The 13317-nt window shown below is 56.3% G+C and overlaps 1 protein-coding gene across 1 annotated transcript in view; it reads right to left on the bottom strand.

The window, feature by feature from the left end:
* Nucleotides 1–757, bottom strand: part of TNIP1 (TNFAIP3 interacting protein 1) — a 50951-nt gene extending 50194 nt beyond the window's left edge. Inside the window, exon 1 of the mRNA XM_075900572.1 lies at nucleotides 623–757. The gene's annotated coding sequence lies outside the window, so the exon portion shown is untranslated. The remainder of the gene's footprint in view (nucleotides 1–622) is intronic.
* Between the last annotated feature and the right edge of the window lie 12560 nt (nucleotides 758–13317).

Here is a 13317-nt window from a genome sequence, read left to right on the forward strand (position 1 = left end):
GCCTGCTTCCCATGCACCACAGTCACTTGACACTGGAGACCTCAGGAAACATCAGAGAACACTCTCGCTAAAGTATGTTACAAGAGGTAAACTCTGCTCTGTCCCTCTCGGCTCCAAATAGAACAATGCCTTGCAATGGGGTTTAATTTCAGAGCTCACCGTGTTCTAAGACTGGTTTTGAGAGCTCTCATATCCTGCATTTTAAACCAGTACAGGAAACAAAAATGCTTATGTTCTATAGTTGAATATACCACCTATGTGCTACATGCACCCTGGAATCTGTGGGACTGAAAAACAGTCAAATTATCTCCTCTTCTAGACCAACTGGAGCTTTCGGTCTATTTTTCTGCAGCCCGTGAGCCAGCAGAAAGCATGGAGGCAAATCTAAATACAGCCATATTGAGCCACAAAGGGACTTATTTTAAAGACAGTGTCTCAGCCAAACCTGCAAATACGTAGCCTGACAGACGGTAAAAACTCGGATCTATTCCTGTCGAAGAGGAGCAGTGTCTCTTGCTATCACGATAGTTCCAGAATCTTGATTCACAATGTAACAACTGACTCGTCTCCCCTTCCTTTTCTCTAACACATGCTCCAGGTAAAAGAACCCTCTGTTACTCACCCAGGTAGGGCCGAGGGGAGCTGGCGAGAGACAGCCTTCGATCCAGGCTCCACAGCTGTTCAGCGAACACAGGAAGGGGAGCCCGGCCGAGTTTACTTTTAGGCAGGAGAAGGGGAATTCCCCACGATGGGGCCTGAGACAGCTGGAGTGGTTTTGATATGGAGCCACACACAGCGAGAAGGGCTCTCCTGGGCCCATCCCCGCGAAGAGGGGGCTGTACGTCACTTCTTAGTAAGTGCAACCAAGAGCCACAGCCTAGTGATTCAGTTATGGAATCCTAGAAAGGCTGATGAGATCATCCAGTTCCTGCCTGGCTCCTAGAAGATTGTTCTTTTTACTACATTCCCATGTGTTTAATGGCTTCCCTCGGAGGCCTGTTTGCTGTTGCACAGAAATACCTCTTCCTGGCCAGCCCTGTACTCCCTAGCCAGTGATCAGCACAGTCCATTGGCACTGCTATCCCACCAGTCTCAGCTGCAGTGAGATCAAGTGCACCAGGGGTCGAATTCTGATTCCAGCCCTACCATGAGGCAAACTGAAGTGGCCACCTCTGGTGCCAGACTGGGGGGGGCACCACTAGGATCCGGAGTGTAGAAAATTACGTCTGCTGCTGGTGCAGGTGTATTCTCTCTGCTCTAGATGCACAGAGATGGGGGAGTGCTGTGCTGGAGGAAGGAGGGCACGAGAGATCTTTCAAAGTTTTGGCCCAAGCGAAGGGGTATGGGGGCGTCATTTGAGCTCCCTGCCTCAGGTGCCAAAATGTTGTGGGCCGGCCCTGCCGTGTCATCCCAGATAAGCCACGCTAGAGGGACTACCAAGTTTTGACACACTGCTCAATGGCTGAACCGCTTGGTGCTGGAGTACTCAGGCAAGATTCAAAGTCCTTGCAGTTTTGAAGAGTTTGATCCCAACTCTCCAGGGGGTCTTTGACGGAGGCCACAACTTTGTATGGGGGATAGTGCCAGGAAAAGGATAATGGGAGGTCTCAGTTCTGCTGCCGGATACACAAGGGCTATGTCAACACTTGCGGCTGCTTGCGTGAGAAATATGCAAGTGAGGCTAAGCGTGGAGTATCGCCGAGCCTCATTTGCATACCTAACGAGCCGCCATTTTTGCAGAAGAGGTTCTTGTGCCAGAAGGAGCTGTCTACACTGCGCAAGAGGGTTTTCGTTGCGCAAGAAGGGGTCGTGTAGACAGCTCCTTCTGGCGCAAGAGCCTCTTCTGCAAAAAAAGGTGGCTCGTTAGGTACGCAAATGCCTCACTTGCATATTTCTCACGCAAGCAGCCGCGAGTGTCGACATAGCCCTTGTGTATCCGGCAGCAGAACTGAGACCTCCCATCATCCTTTGCCTGCAATATTCCACGCTTAGCCTCATTTGCAGGGCTCGCCAAACCGCGGCGACCACACTGCAGACCATGCACTGTGCGGCTGTGCCGGCTTGTAATCTACTCGCCATGGGCGAGTAGATTACATTAATTGTCAAGCGCTGCTCATTTGCATATTTCTCGCGCAAGAAGCCGCGAGTGTAGACATAGCCAAGTAGTCATAGACCAGGCTGCTGGGATGAGTGGGACTGCAGGAGTATAACAGCTATTGCACTGTTGTAAGCACTCATGTAGACAATGCTCTTCCCATGGGATCCTGCAAACATGCTCCCAATAGGTCTTGAAACGCCAGTGCCCCATCTACACTGGAGGACAAGTCCTCTGACAGCGTAACTGCTCTGGTGAGGGACTCCTAGCGCGTAGAGCTGTTTAGCACCCAGCAGCTGTGCCATTGCCAGCTCCGGCTCTAGTGTGAGCATCTGTTTGTCTATTCTGGGTGCACCAACGTAACTGACAGCAGAGACACAAGGTGGGTGAGCTAATCTTTTATTAGATCATCGGGCTCCATTTTTCTAGCTGCATCAGAAATGCAGGTTGTGTTCTCCCAAACCACTATATCCCCTTCCTACAACTTGACTGCTGCTGCATAAGGCAGATTGGAATCCAGCTTGTTCCTCTCTTGGCATTACTGTACCTAGCTTTGGAACTTGGACTAGGAAACTTAAACCAGGGCACGTTTGCACCTTAGTTTTATCAGTTTTGGTCAATTGTTGCAACCCTCCGACTGCACACACTTAGCTCCGTCCAGAAGTGGCTGATCACAGTTCAGCTTAAACTTGTTCCTATTCAACTCCTGCTAATCCAACCGGGCCTGGTTTAAACCAGAGTCCCGTCCCCCTCCCCCGCCTTTTGCAGAAATACCTTGTGAAACTGGTGCAATTCTGCATGCAGATGAGCCCTGAGTAATTAAGACATCCTGGTGCTCCCTGTTTGCTTGCTCCGATGAATTTTATTATCCAAGCTCTCTCCCTACAACTTTGTACGGGATGAGGGTGAGATGGCTTGGGGACAAAGGTGAGGAAGCAGATACCAGACAGAGAGCACCCGACAGAAAGGATAGGGGGAGTGGACCACAAACTGCAGTTTACTGCTTTTCTAGGCCATTTTTGCACATGCATCGGCACAGGACACCGCTTTTCTGACATCTTGGTGTCTATTGACATCAGAAGTGGGGTTTCGCTGCTCCTGTGGCTGCAGTATTTACCAGCCCGGGCTGGTCTGTTTTGTTGCTTTGGTTGACAAAGGAAAGCAGAAGAAGTGCGAGGATGACGCCTTCTGAGCTCAGGGAGGAAGCTTTTGGCCACAGAAGGGGATTTCCAGAACATCAAGATCTGACTATGTAAATCATGCACTCAGATTACCCTGGCAGGAGCAGAGGGCTCAGGGACAGAGCACAAGGACGAGGGAGGATCATGTAGGATGGTGACAGGAGAGGGGAAGTAGGACCATTGAGGAAGTGGGGGGCGGGGAGGAGGAGGGGAGTGGAGAAGGAGCACTGGGAAGAGAGGAGAGGAAGGCAACAGGGCTGAGAGCGCGAAGCGGAGGATAAGGTTAGGGTGGGCAGCGATGGCTCTGGGTGGCACTCTGTCGGAGAGGCTAAGCCCCTTTGGGAAAGTGAGGCAGAGCGCCCCGGTGCATGGATCTGGCAACAGCCGGCTGGGGCGCTGCGCTGAGAGCCGGCTGACCGGCAGCGTGGCTTGCGGTGCGCTCTCCCAGCCGAGCTCCTGCTGCAGGCTGGCACTGGCGACCCAGGCCGGGCAGCCGAGTGAGGCAGGCAGGTTAAAGGGGCCAGTGGGGGAAGGATTGGGGGGGGGGGCTGTAGCCATCCCCCGTCGCAGCGCTGCCTGCTGGTCTCCTTGGGAATTAGCTCGGCCTCAGTGTCCCTTGGTGAGCAGTGGCTCACCCTCCGTTTTCTGCACTGGGTGCAGCCCCGGGTCCCTCCCTGCCCTCTCCTCACAGTCCTGCCTGGCACAGCGCCCCTGCACTCGGGGACCCTCCCCTCCCGGGGATCCCCAATCCCCCTCACCCACCTTGCCTCCGTGACCCACGGCCAGTGGTCACCTAGCCCCTGCCAAGCGCATGCACCCCCCCCCCCCCGCCCTTGTGTGTACAGCCCCAGCTCCCTGCCCCAGCCCTCTGCGTGCTAGGGGCAGTGTGGGGCAGAGGCCCTGTCTCAGGGGGAGGGGGATGTTCCCAGCCGGGTTGCTGGTCCGTCGGCCCCCGTCCTTCAGCCCCCCCGTGGATGCTGGGCAGCGCACATGCCGTCTTGGGCAGGCCCTGTCGCCAGCAGCCTCTGGGAAGAAGCCAGGGGAAGGGAGCAGCAGGTCGGGGAGCCTCTTGCATCGTGGCCCGTTTCTCTGCTGCGGAGCCAGGCCTTCCCCTGCTCCCAGCTTCCTTGCGGCAGGGGCAGGGACCTGTCTGCCAGCCGGTGAGGTAACCCAACCTCAGCCCCCCCATATCCTACCAAACACCACCAGCCCCCGCCCAGCCTCTTACACCCCCCACGCCCCAACCCCCTGCCCTGAGCCCTTCACACACCCTGCCCTGACTCCTGCATCTCCCCCCATAGCCCCAGCCTCCTGCCCTGACTCCTGCATCTCCCCCCATAGCCCCAGCCTCCTGCCCTGACTCCTGCATCTCCCCCCATAGCCCCAGCCTCCTGCCCTGACTCCTGCATCTCCCCCCATAGCCCCAGCCTCCTGCCCTGACTCCTGCATCTCCCCCCATAGCCCCAGCCTCCTGCCCTGACCCCTGCACCTCCCCCCATAGCCCCAGCCTCCTGCCCTGACTCCTGCATCTCCCCCCATAGCCCCAGCCTCCTGCCCTGACTCCTGCATCTCCCCCCATAGCCCCAGCCTCCTGCCCTGACTCCTGCATCTCCCCCCATAGCCCCAGCCTCCTGCCCTGACTCCTGCATCTCCCCCCATAGCCCCAGCCTCCTGCCCTGACTCCTGCATCTCCCCCCATAGCCCCAGCCTCCTGCCCTGACCCCTGCACCTCCCCCCATAGCCCCAGCCTCCTGCCCTGACTCCTGCATCTCCCCCCATAGCCCCAGCCTCCTGCCCTGACTCCTGCATCTCCCCCCATAGCCCCAGCCTCCTGCCCTGACTCCTGCATCTCCCCCCATAGCCCCAGCCTCCTGCCCTGACTCCTACATCTCCCCCCATAACCCCCAGCCTCCTGCCCTGACTCCTGCATCTCCCCCCCCATAGCCCCAGCCTCCTGCCCTGACTCCTGCATCTCCCCCCATAGCCCCAGCCTCCTGCCCTGACTCCTACATCTCCCCCCATAACCCCCAGCCTCCTGCCCTGACTCCTACATCTCCCCCCATAACCCCCAGCCTCCTGCCCTGACTCCTGCATCTCCCCCCCATAGCCCCAGCCTCCTGCCCTGACTCCTACATCTCCCCCCATAGCCCCAGCCTCCTGCCCTGACTCCTACATCTCCCCTCATAGCCCCAGCCTCCTGCCCTGACTCCTGCATCTCCCCCATAGCCCCAGCCTCCTGCCCTGACTCCTGCATCTCCCCCCATGCCCCCAGCCTCCTGCCCTGACTCCTACATCTCCCCCATAGCCCCAGCCTCCTGCCCTGACTCCTGCATCTCCCCCCATAGACCCAGCCTCCTGCCCTGACTCCTGCACCTCCCCCCATAGCCCCAGCCTCCTGCCCTGACTCCTACATCTCCCCCCATAGACCCAGCCTCCTGCCCTGACTCCTGCATCTCCCCCCATAGACCCAGCCTCCTGCCCTGACTCCTGCATCTCCCCCCATAGCCCCAGCCTCCTGCCCTGACTCCTGCATCTCCCCCCATAGCCCCAGCCTCCTGCCCTGACTCCTGCATCTCCCCCCATGCCCCAGCCTCCTGCCCTGACTCCTACATCTCCCCCATAGCCCCAGCCTCCTGCCCTGACTCCTGCATCTCCCCCCATAGACCCAGCCTCCTGCCCTGACTCCTGCACCTCCCCCCATAGCCCCAGCCTCCTGCCCTGACTCCTGCATCTCCCCCCATAGCCCCAGCCTCCTGCCCTGACTCCTGCATCTCCCCCCATGCCCCAGCCTCCTGCCCTGACTCCTACATCTCCCCCATAGCCCCAGCCTCCTGCCCTGACTCCTGCATCTCCCCCCATAGACCCAGCCTCCTGCCCTGACTCCTGCACCTCCCCCCATAGCCCCAGCCTCCTGCCCTGACTCCTACATCTCCCCCCATAGACCCAGCCTCCTGCCCTGACTCCTGCATCTCCCCCCATAGACCCAGCCTCCTGCCCTGACTCCTGCATCTCCCCCCATAGCCCCAGCCTCCTGCCCTGACTCCTGCATCTCCCCCCATAGCCCCAGCCTCCTGCCCTGACTCCTGCATCTCCCCCCATGCCCCAGCCTCCTGCCCTGACTCCTACATCTCCCTCCAGCCCCGTGCCTTGATTTCTGCACCCCCATACACCCCAACCCCCTGCCCTGAGCCCCTAACACACCCTGCCCTGACTCCTGCACCTTCCCCCACACCCCAATCCTCTGCCCTCAGCCTCCCACACTCCACGCCTCACTGAAATTTCTTACAGGTGCTGTTGTATTGCAACCCTCCTGCCCTGAGGGGTGAGCTAGGACAGGACCCATAAGGAATGTAAGTTGCTTTCCCCTCTGCCGTACTGTCGGTACTCGAGAGTGGGACGGGTCTCACCCCTCTCGTGACTCACAAGAAGGGGGAAATCAAGATGAAGCACAGGTCGTGTTTTGCTTCGCTTTCGCACCTCGTCACTGCAAGCCTGACTTGGCGAGGTCGGGAGCACGCAGGGGACTCTCTGGCCCCGGGGGCTCAGGGCTGTTGGCCATCACGTTGCCATTAACTGGGCACCAAGACAGGAAACAGCCCTGTGCAGGAATGCTGGCCCCACAGAGACGAGCAGGTTCCTGGGACAGCTCTGTGTGGGCGGGGAAGGGGTTTGTCCCAGGCACTGAGCAAATTAAGCAGGAAGGATGTTAAAATGTGGATGGAATTTCCATCGATTAGTTGATAAGAGGGGTGCTCGCTACCCGTACCGCAGCTCTGCCGTTTAACTGGGCTACCACCTGGCACCTACTACATTTAAACTAGAGCTGCAGTGGGGTTAGCTCCTCGGGGTGGCGCAAGCCGGTGCTAAGCAGTCCCTGCTCATGCCACCCTAAGAACTAACCCCACTGGGGCTCTGCCTTTTAAATGTAGTAAGAGCAACCTGGTTCTTACTACGTTTCAAAGGCAGAGATGCGGTGGGGAACTGGCCGCAAGCTGGGAATCAGCTGATTCGTGGCTTGCGGCCAATCCCCCTGCTGTATCCCTGCCTCCCCTGCCGTCCTGTGGAGGTGGTGCTGGGGGGAGCCAGCTTTTAAGCTGGTTCCCCCCTGCACCAGCTCCTGCTCCCCCCTCCCTTGCTGCCTCTGATAGAGGCAGTCACATGGGGGTAGGGAGGTGGCTCCGTGGGACCCAGTATGGCTTAAAAGTCAGCTCCCTGCCAGCATTGGCTTCCACTCCCCACCCCAACTGCTGCCTCTGACACAGAGGCAGCAGCATGGGGGAGGGGCCTTATGTGTAACCGTGAAGGTTAACCAATGAGCTCAGGCTCACCGGTTAACCATTTAAATGTGGACACTATCGCATCCCCGTGAATAGAGGAGTCAAGAAGGGTTGCCAACCTACCAGGATTGTCCTGGGGTTCCCAAGGAATTAAAGTTTCCACTTTAATCAAAGATTATGCCATAGGATGAAACCTGCAGGAACACGTCTGCCCAAAACGGGCACTGTTCTTTCCTCTTTGTCTAGTTTGGAGGGCTGAAAAGCCAGAGAAAAACAAACAAAAGTAACCTACTCACTCCCCACCACATAGAGAGAAACACACTGAAACCACGGCTCCCAGACCGTTTTGGCTAGTGGCTTCCTGAGGCCCTGGCGTGGAATGTAGGGAGACGGGAGAGCCACACAAGAAAGCCATCCTCCTCCCGCTGAATACACTTGCCAGGTCGCCCAGAGTCTGTCTCACACCTGAGATGGGCCTGCGAGCTGGCTCAGAGGGAAAGCTCCTCCATTTAGGGCCCAAATCACTGGCTTTGGGGTGTTTTTCACGTGGTGCAACGAATGAAAGGCAATTTTGCTTTGCCTGGAAACGACCCTGCCTTGCCAGCCATGCTGCAGCAGAATGCTAAGCTGCTGTGTGTGTGTGACTCTCTCTCTTCTGCTGGTACGTGAACTTCCGGCCCTGGCAGACGGTGTCCTGTGGGAAAACCAAAGGCCTCGTTTTCCAGGAAGGGGGGGCAGACCCAGCCCTTCATTCAAACCTCACCCACGAGTCAGATTTTGGGCGCTTCCCTTTTTTATTGTACGCCCCCTCACTTCCTTCTAGCGCTCGGTGGCTCCTAAACCATTCGAACAAAGAGCATGTATCTCTGTGTGGGACATGGCCCTTTCCATCTACCCACTGGAAGTGAGGCGGGGGGAGGAGAGATATTTGGGGTGTGTCAGGTGAGAGAGAAAACACCCTCTAGGGACCAATGGCACTTTCCTGGGGACAGGTGTCCCTTGAATTACCAGAGGTCGATGTTTGCCTTCAGAACCACGTAGCCTACTCAGGGGAGGTCCGGAGAGAGATTTCAAGGCTGGAAAGGTTCAGCCCCTGGCGTCGGAGCTCAGCGCAGGCTCAGATACCACCCATGACAAGGGGGAGAGGTGTCCGGGAGGAATTGTTCCACCTCTGGAGACCAGGGTGTGACGGCACGTTGGGGTTTTCCCATCTCCTGCACCCCTGTAATGGCATGGACAGACTCCATCAGCCAGTAGAATAGAGGGTGCTTATTGCTTCTCCAGGATACAGCACATCTCCTTGAGATGGGAGAGACTGGGCCCCTAAATTCCAGGCCCTTTCCCTAGGCTGTCTCCTCTATGCTCCCAGACAGAAACTAACTAAGGGTATGTCTACACTACCCCGCTAGTTCGAACTAGTGGGGGTAACGTAGGCATCCGCAGTTGCAAATGAAGCCCGGGATTTGAATTTCCCGGGCTTCATTTGCATGAAGCCGGCCGGCGCCATTTTTAAATGCCAGCTAGTTCGAACCCCGTGCCACGCGGCTACACGCGGCACGGAGTAGCTAGTTCGGATTAGGCTTCCTAATCCGAACTAGCTGTACTCCTCGTTCCATGAGTACTCCACGAGGAGTACAGCTAGTTCGGATTAGAAGCCTAATCCGAACTAAAGCAAAATGCAGGACCATGTAGCACTTTAAAGACTAACAAGATGGTTTATTAGGTGATGAGCTTTCGTGGGCCAGACCCACTTCCTCAGATCAAATAGTGGAAGAAAATAGTCACAACCATATATACCAAAGGATACAATTAAAAAAAATGAACACATATGAAAAGGACAAATCACATTTCAGAACAGGAGGGGGATGCGGGGGGGGGGGGGGGAGGAAGGAAGGTAAGTGTCTGTGAATTGACGATATTAGAGGTGGGGAGAGTGGGATGTTTGTGAGTTAATGGTATTAGAGGTGATAATTGGGGAAGCTATCTTGGTAATGGGTAAGATACGGGGCTCGAACTAGCCAGCATTTAAAAATGGTGCTGGCTGGCTTCATGCAAATGAAGCCCGGGAAATTCAAATCCCGGGCTTCATTTGCAACTGTGGATGACTACATTACCCCCGCTAGTTCGAACTAGCAGGGTAGTGTAGACATACCCTAACTCTCTTCCATCCCTGCCCCCAGCCAGGGCTCCACTCCCCTTCTTCCCATTGTTCGGCTCGCTGAGAGATACCTGTCTGATGAGTTTCGAAGCCCCCTTGCATAATGACTCATCCCCTGCCCTGCTGGGCTGTGCTGCAGCCAGCAGCCAGTGGAGGTCACTCACAACCCACTGCCCAGCATAGCAACCAGCAAGGTACCCCCACTACGTCACACAGGGCTAACAGCTTGCATGGGTGGAGCTGGCCTAGATGCAAACCTCTCAGCTTGCAACACCTCCATTTACAAAGGTCTCACACGCTCCCCCGCCTGCAGACTCGGGCTGGAGTCTCCCAGTACTAGGATAGCCCAGGCTGCTAGACAGGGAATAAGCATGGCAAGAGATGCTGCCGGAAGGGATCCAGGGACGTGGCTTTTGCTGCTTCCGTTAACCCGAAGACGTGACTTGCCCTCCCAACCCCATCCCGCTTCCTCTTGCGAGCGCCGTGCAGCCTTCCCTGAGGCCTGCACAGCACCAAGCAAGCAGTCAGATGCCAGGTTAAATAAGATCCCTCGGTCCCCACCACCTTCCTGCATCACAGACCGTGCCAGTAGCTTACCCGGCGGCCCAGATGTCATTATTCCCTCATTTCCTCGTCCGTGGGTGCTGGGGCATGTTCGCTGTTGGGTACACCCCTGGTTGCAGAAATAGCCACTCTCTCCTGGACCCGTCACTCCAGTCAGCAGGAGAGGGCAGGGAGCAGGGTCTCTCTTGCGTTGCTGAGGGCGTCTTCCCCGCTCGTCCACGATGCCTAACAAGGACAACGTCCAGGGGTTCTGCCTGGGAAGTAGACAAGAAGGTGGGGTTGGAATATTTCCCCAAAGCATTAGGGGGTTGGCAGAGGATGATGAGGGAAAATATTCCAAATGCAGAATAAGAACATAAGAACGGCCGTACTGGGTCAGACCAAAGGTCCATCTAGCCCAGTATCCTGTCTGCCGACAGTGGCCAGCACCAGGTGCCCCAGAGAGGGTGGACCAAAGACAAGGATCAAGTGATTTGTCTCCTGCCATCTCTCTCCAGCCTCTGACAAACAGAGGCCAAGGACACCATTTTATCCCCTGGCTAATAGCCTTTTATGGACCTAACCTCCATGAAATTATCTAGCTTCTCTTTAAACTCCTAGCCTTCACAGCCTCCTCTGGCAAGGAGTTCCACAGGTTGACTACACACTGTGTTAAGAACTTTCTTTTATTAGTTTTAAACCTGCTACCCATTAATTTCATTTGGTGTCCTCTAGTTCTTCTATTTAGGGAACTAATAAATAACTTTTCTTTATTGGCCCTCTCCACACCACTCATGAATGAACCCTGTAGAGTGAGCTGGAGTTCCCCACGCAGCTACCGCTCTCCCACTCTTCCGGGGAGAAGGAGAAGGATAAGGGGAACCCCAGCTCCAACAGGCTTAAAGCCACCCGGGATTGCACTCTTCTGGCTTGGGATGCTGTTAGGGGCTGCTGTGTTCCCCACAGTGATGGGACATGGATCGCTTGGTCTAGGTCTGCACGGAAGATCTGAAATTATCCCACCAGGAGGAGCCGGGGCAGCACAGGAGCAGACATGGAGATGTGGGTTCAGAGTTAGACCACACGGGTGTCTACAAGGATACTGGCTTGTTTTTGCTGGAGCTATGAGCAGTAAGGGCTAGATAAGGACCTGGCTGGATAGATGCCCCGGGGCTAAGCCATCCCTGGGGAACGACGGAGAATTGGTGTTGCAGAGGGAGCCCCCTGGAGAAAGATTTCTCCCTCCTATCGTCGCGTGACTTTGGTGTCCTTATCCGCTCAACGGGGAGCAGCCAGGACTTGAATTCACAGCCCCGCCCTCCAAGGGAAATTCCTTGCACGTGAAAAGATGCTGGACTCGGTACATCAGGTTCAACTGGAATTTCTGGCAGGTGGCGGAGAGTGAGTGTAAACAGGACAGGCTCCTCTGAGCATGGGGACAAAACAGACTTTCTGGACCTTCGGGGTCACCGCTCTGGCCCTGGCTTGCCAGTGAATGGAAGCGGCTGGTCCCGGTGTGCAGTTTGGGGTGATCCCCAGCAGGCCCTGGCCTCTGGACTCAGAGTTACACCCCAGAGGGCGGTGGTAGCTCACCATCTCAGTTGCCAGCTGAGTTGTGTGTCGTTGTCAACAGTCCTGTCTCCAAACACCCGGAGACACGTGACGTGCTGCTTCGAATTCCTCGCCTGTAAGTCAATGGAATGGTTCTGAATTCACCCCGGGGGACTAAAAGCAGTAACCGGCTCGCAGCTTCCCCAACGAGTTGCCTAGTTAGAACATTCTCGAGGAGCAGAGGGGAGGAGCCAGTGGGGTAGGGCTTCGTTTATGAGTCTAACCTGCTCACGCCCTCAAGGCTGACAGGCCCAGCACTGACTGGGCCGTCATACAATAGCTTTAGCGCAGTGGTAGGCAACCTGCAGCCCATTGGGGGGTCTGTGTGTCGCCCACAAGACATTTGTCCACTGTTTCCCACGTGCAAGGTTGCCAGATTCCACTGGCTTCCGTCTGCATTGTTTTTTTTCCTACCGGTATCCCTTAAAGTGACAGGCACATAAAACAAGAACACGTGAAGTGAGGCGGGTGCTGATAGCACACCACAGTGACTGTGAGAGCCGTGCGCGCCCTGTGTCCCACCAAGCGCTGCGACGGTTCCATTGGCCCACCCCACAAATTCTAGATATGCAAGAACAATGAGCACAACGGCCTGACCCCAGAAGACCGTCTTGGTTGCGACAATCTTGCGGCCCATGGAGATGAGAGAGGCCCCTCGCGTGGTCCACTCAGGGTATGTCTACACTGCGGGCAAAAGTCGAATTAAGATGCAACTTCAGGTACGTTAATTGCGTCGCTGAAGTCGAAATAGCTTAATTCGGCTTTTGGCTCTGTCTGCACAGCAGGCAATTGAAGGAAGAGTACTCTTCTGTCGACATCCCTTGCTCCTCATGAAATGAGGGTCAGAGAAGTCCGAGTAACAAGCCTGCTATTTTGAAATAATTTCAAAATAACGGGCTTGCTGTGTAGATGCGCACTTTGTTATTTTGAAACTAGCCAATTAGCCCATCATAAAATGAGACTTTTGGGTCTCTCCTCCTCTCTCTCTCTCCTCCTCCTACTGCCTCCCCCTCCTCTCTCAGCTCTCCTCCGCCTCCTGCCTCTCTCTCTGTCTCGCTCTCTCTTCTCCTCCCCCTCCTGTCTCTCACTCTCTCTTTCTCTTCTCCTCCCCTTCCTGCCTCTCACTCTCTCTTTCTCTTCTCCTCCCCTTCCTGCCTCTCACTCTCTCTTTCTCTTCTCCTCCCCTTCCTGCTTCTCACTCGGGGGACCACGGAGCCCAAACAGCCATTTGGGCTCCACGCTCCCTGTGCTGCATGGGGAGCGCAGAGCCCAAACGGTCGCTTGCGCCTCTTGCTCCCGCATGGCGCAGAAGTCAGCCAAGCGCCATTGTGGGAGGCGAAGGGGGGCGGGGCAGTGATGTTCACAGCCAGGGGGTGGGGCCTGAAGCCGCTATCACACCACACGTCACCAGCCCGCCCCCCTTCGCCTCCCGCTATGCGCTTGGCTGACTTC

This window comes from Pelodiscus sinensis, chromosome 17 (assembly GCF_049634645.1).
Source record: "Pelodiscus sinensis isolate JC-2024 chromosome 17, ASM4963464v1, whole genome shotgun sequence".
In the NCBI taxonomy this organism is placed as follows: Eukaryota; Metazoa; Chordata; order Testudines; family Trionychidae; genus Pelodiscus; species Pelodiscus sinensis.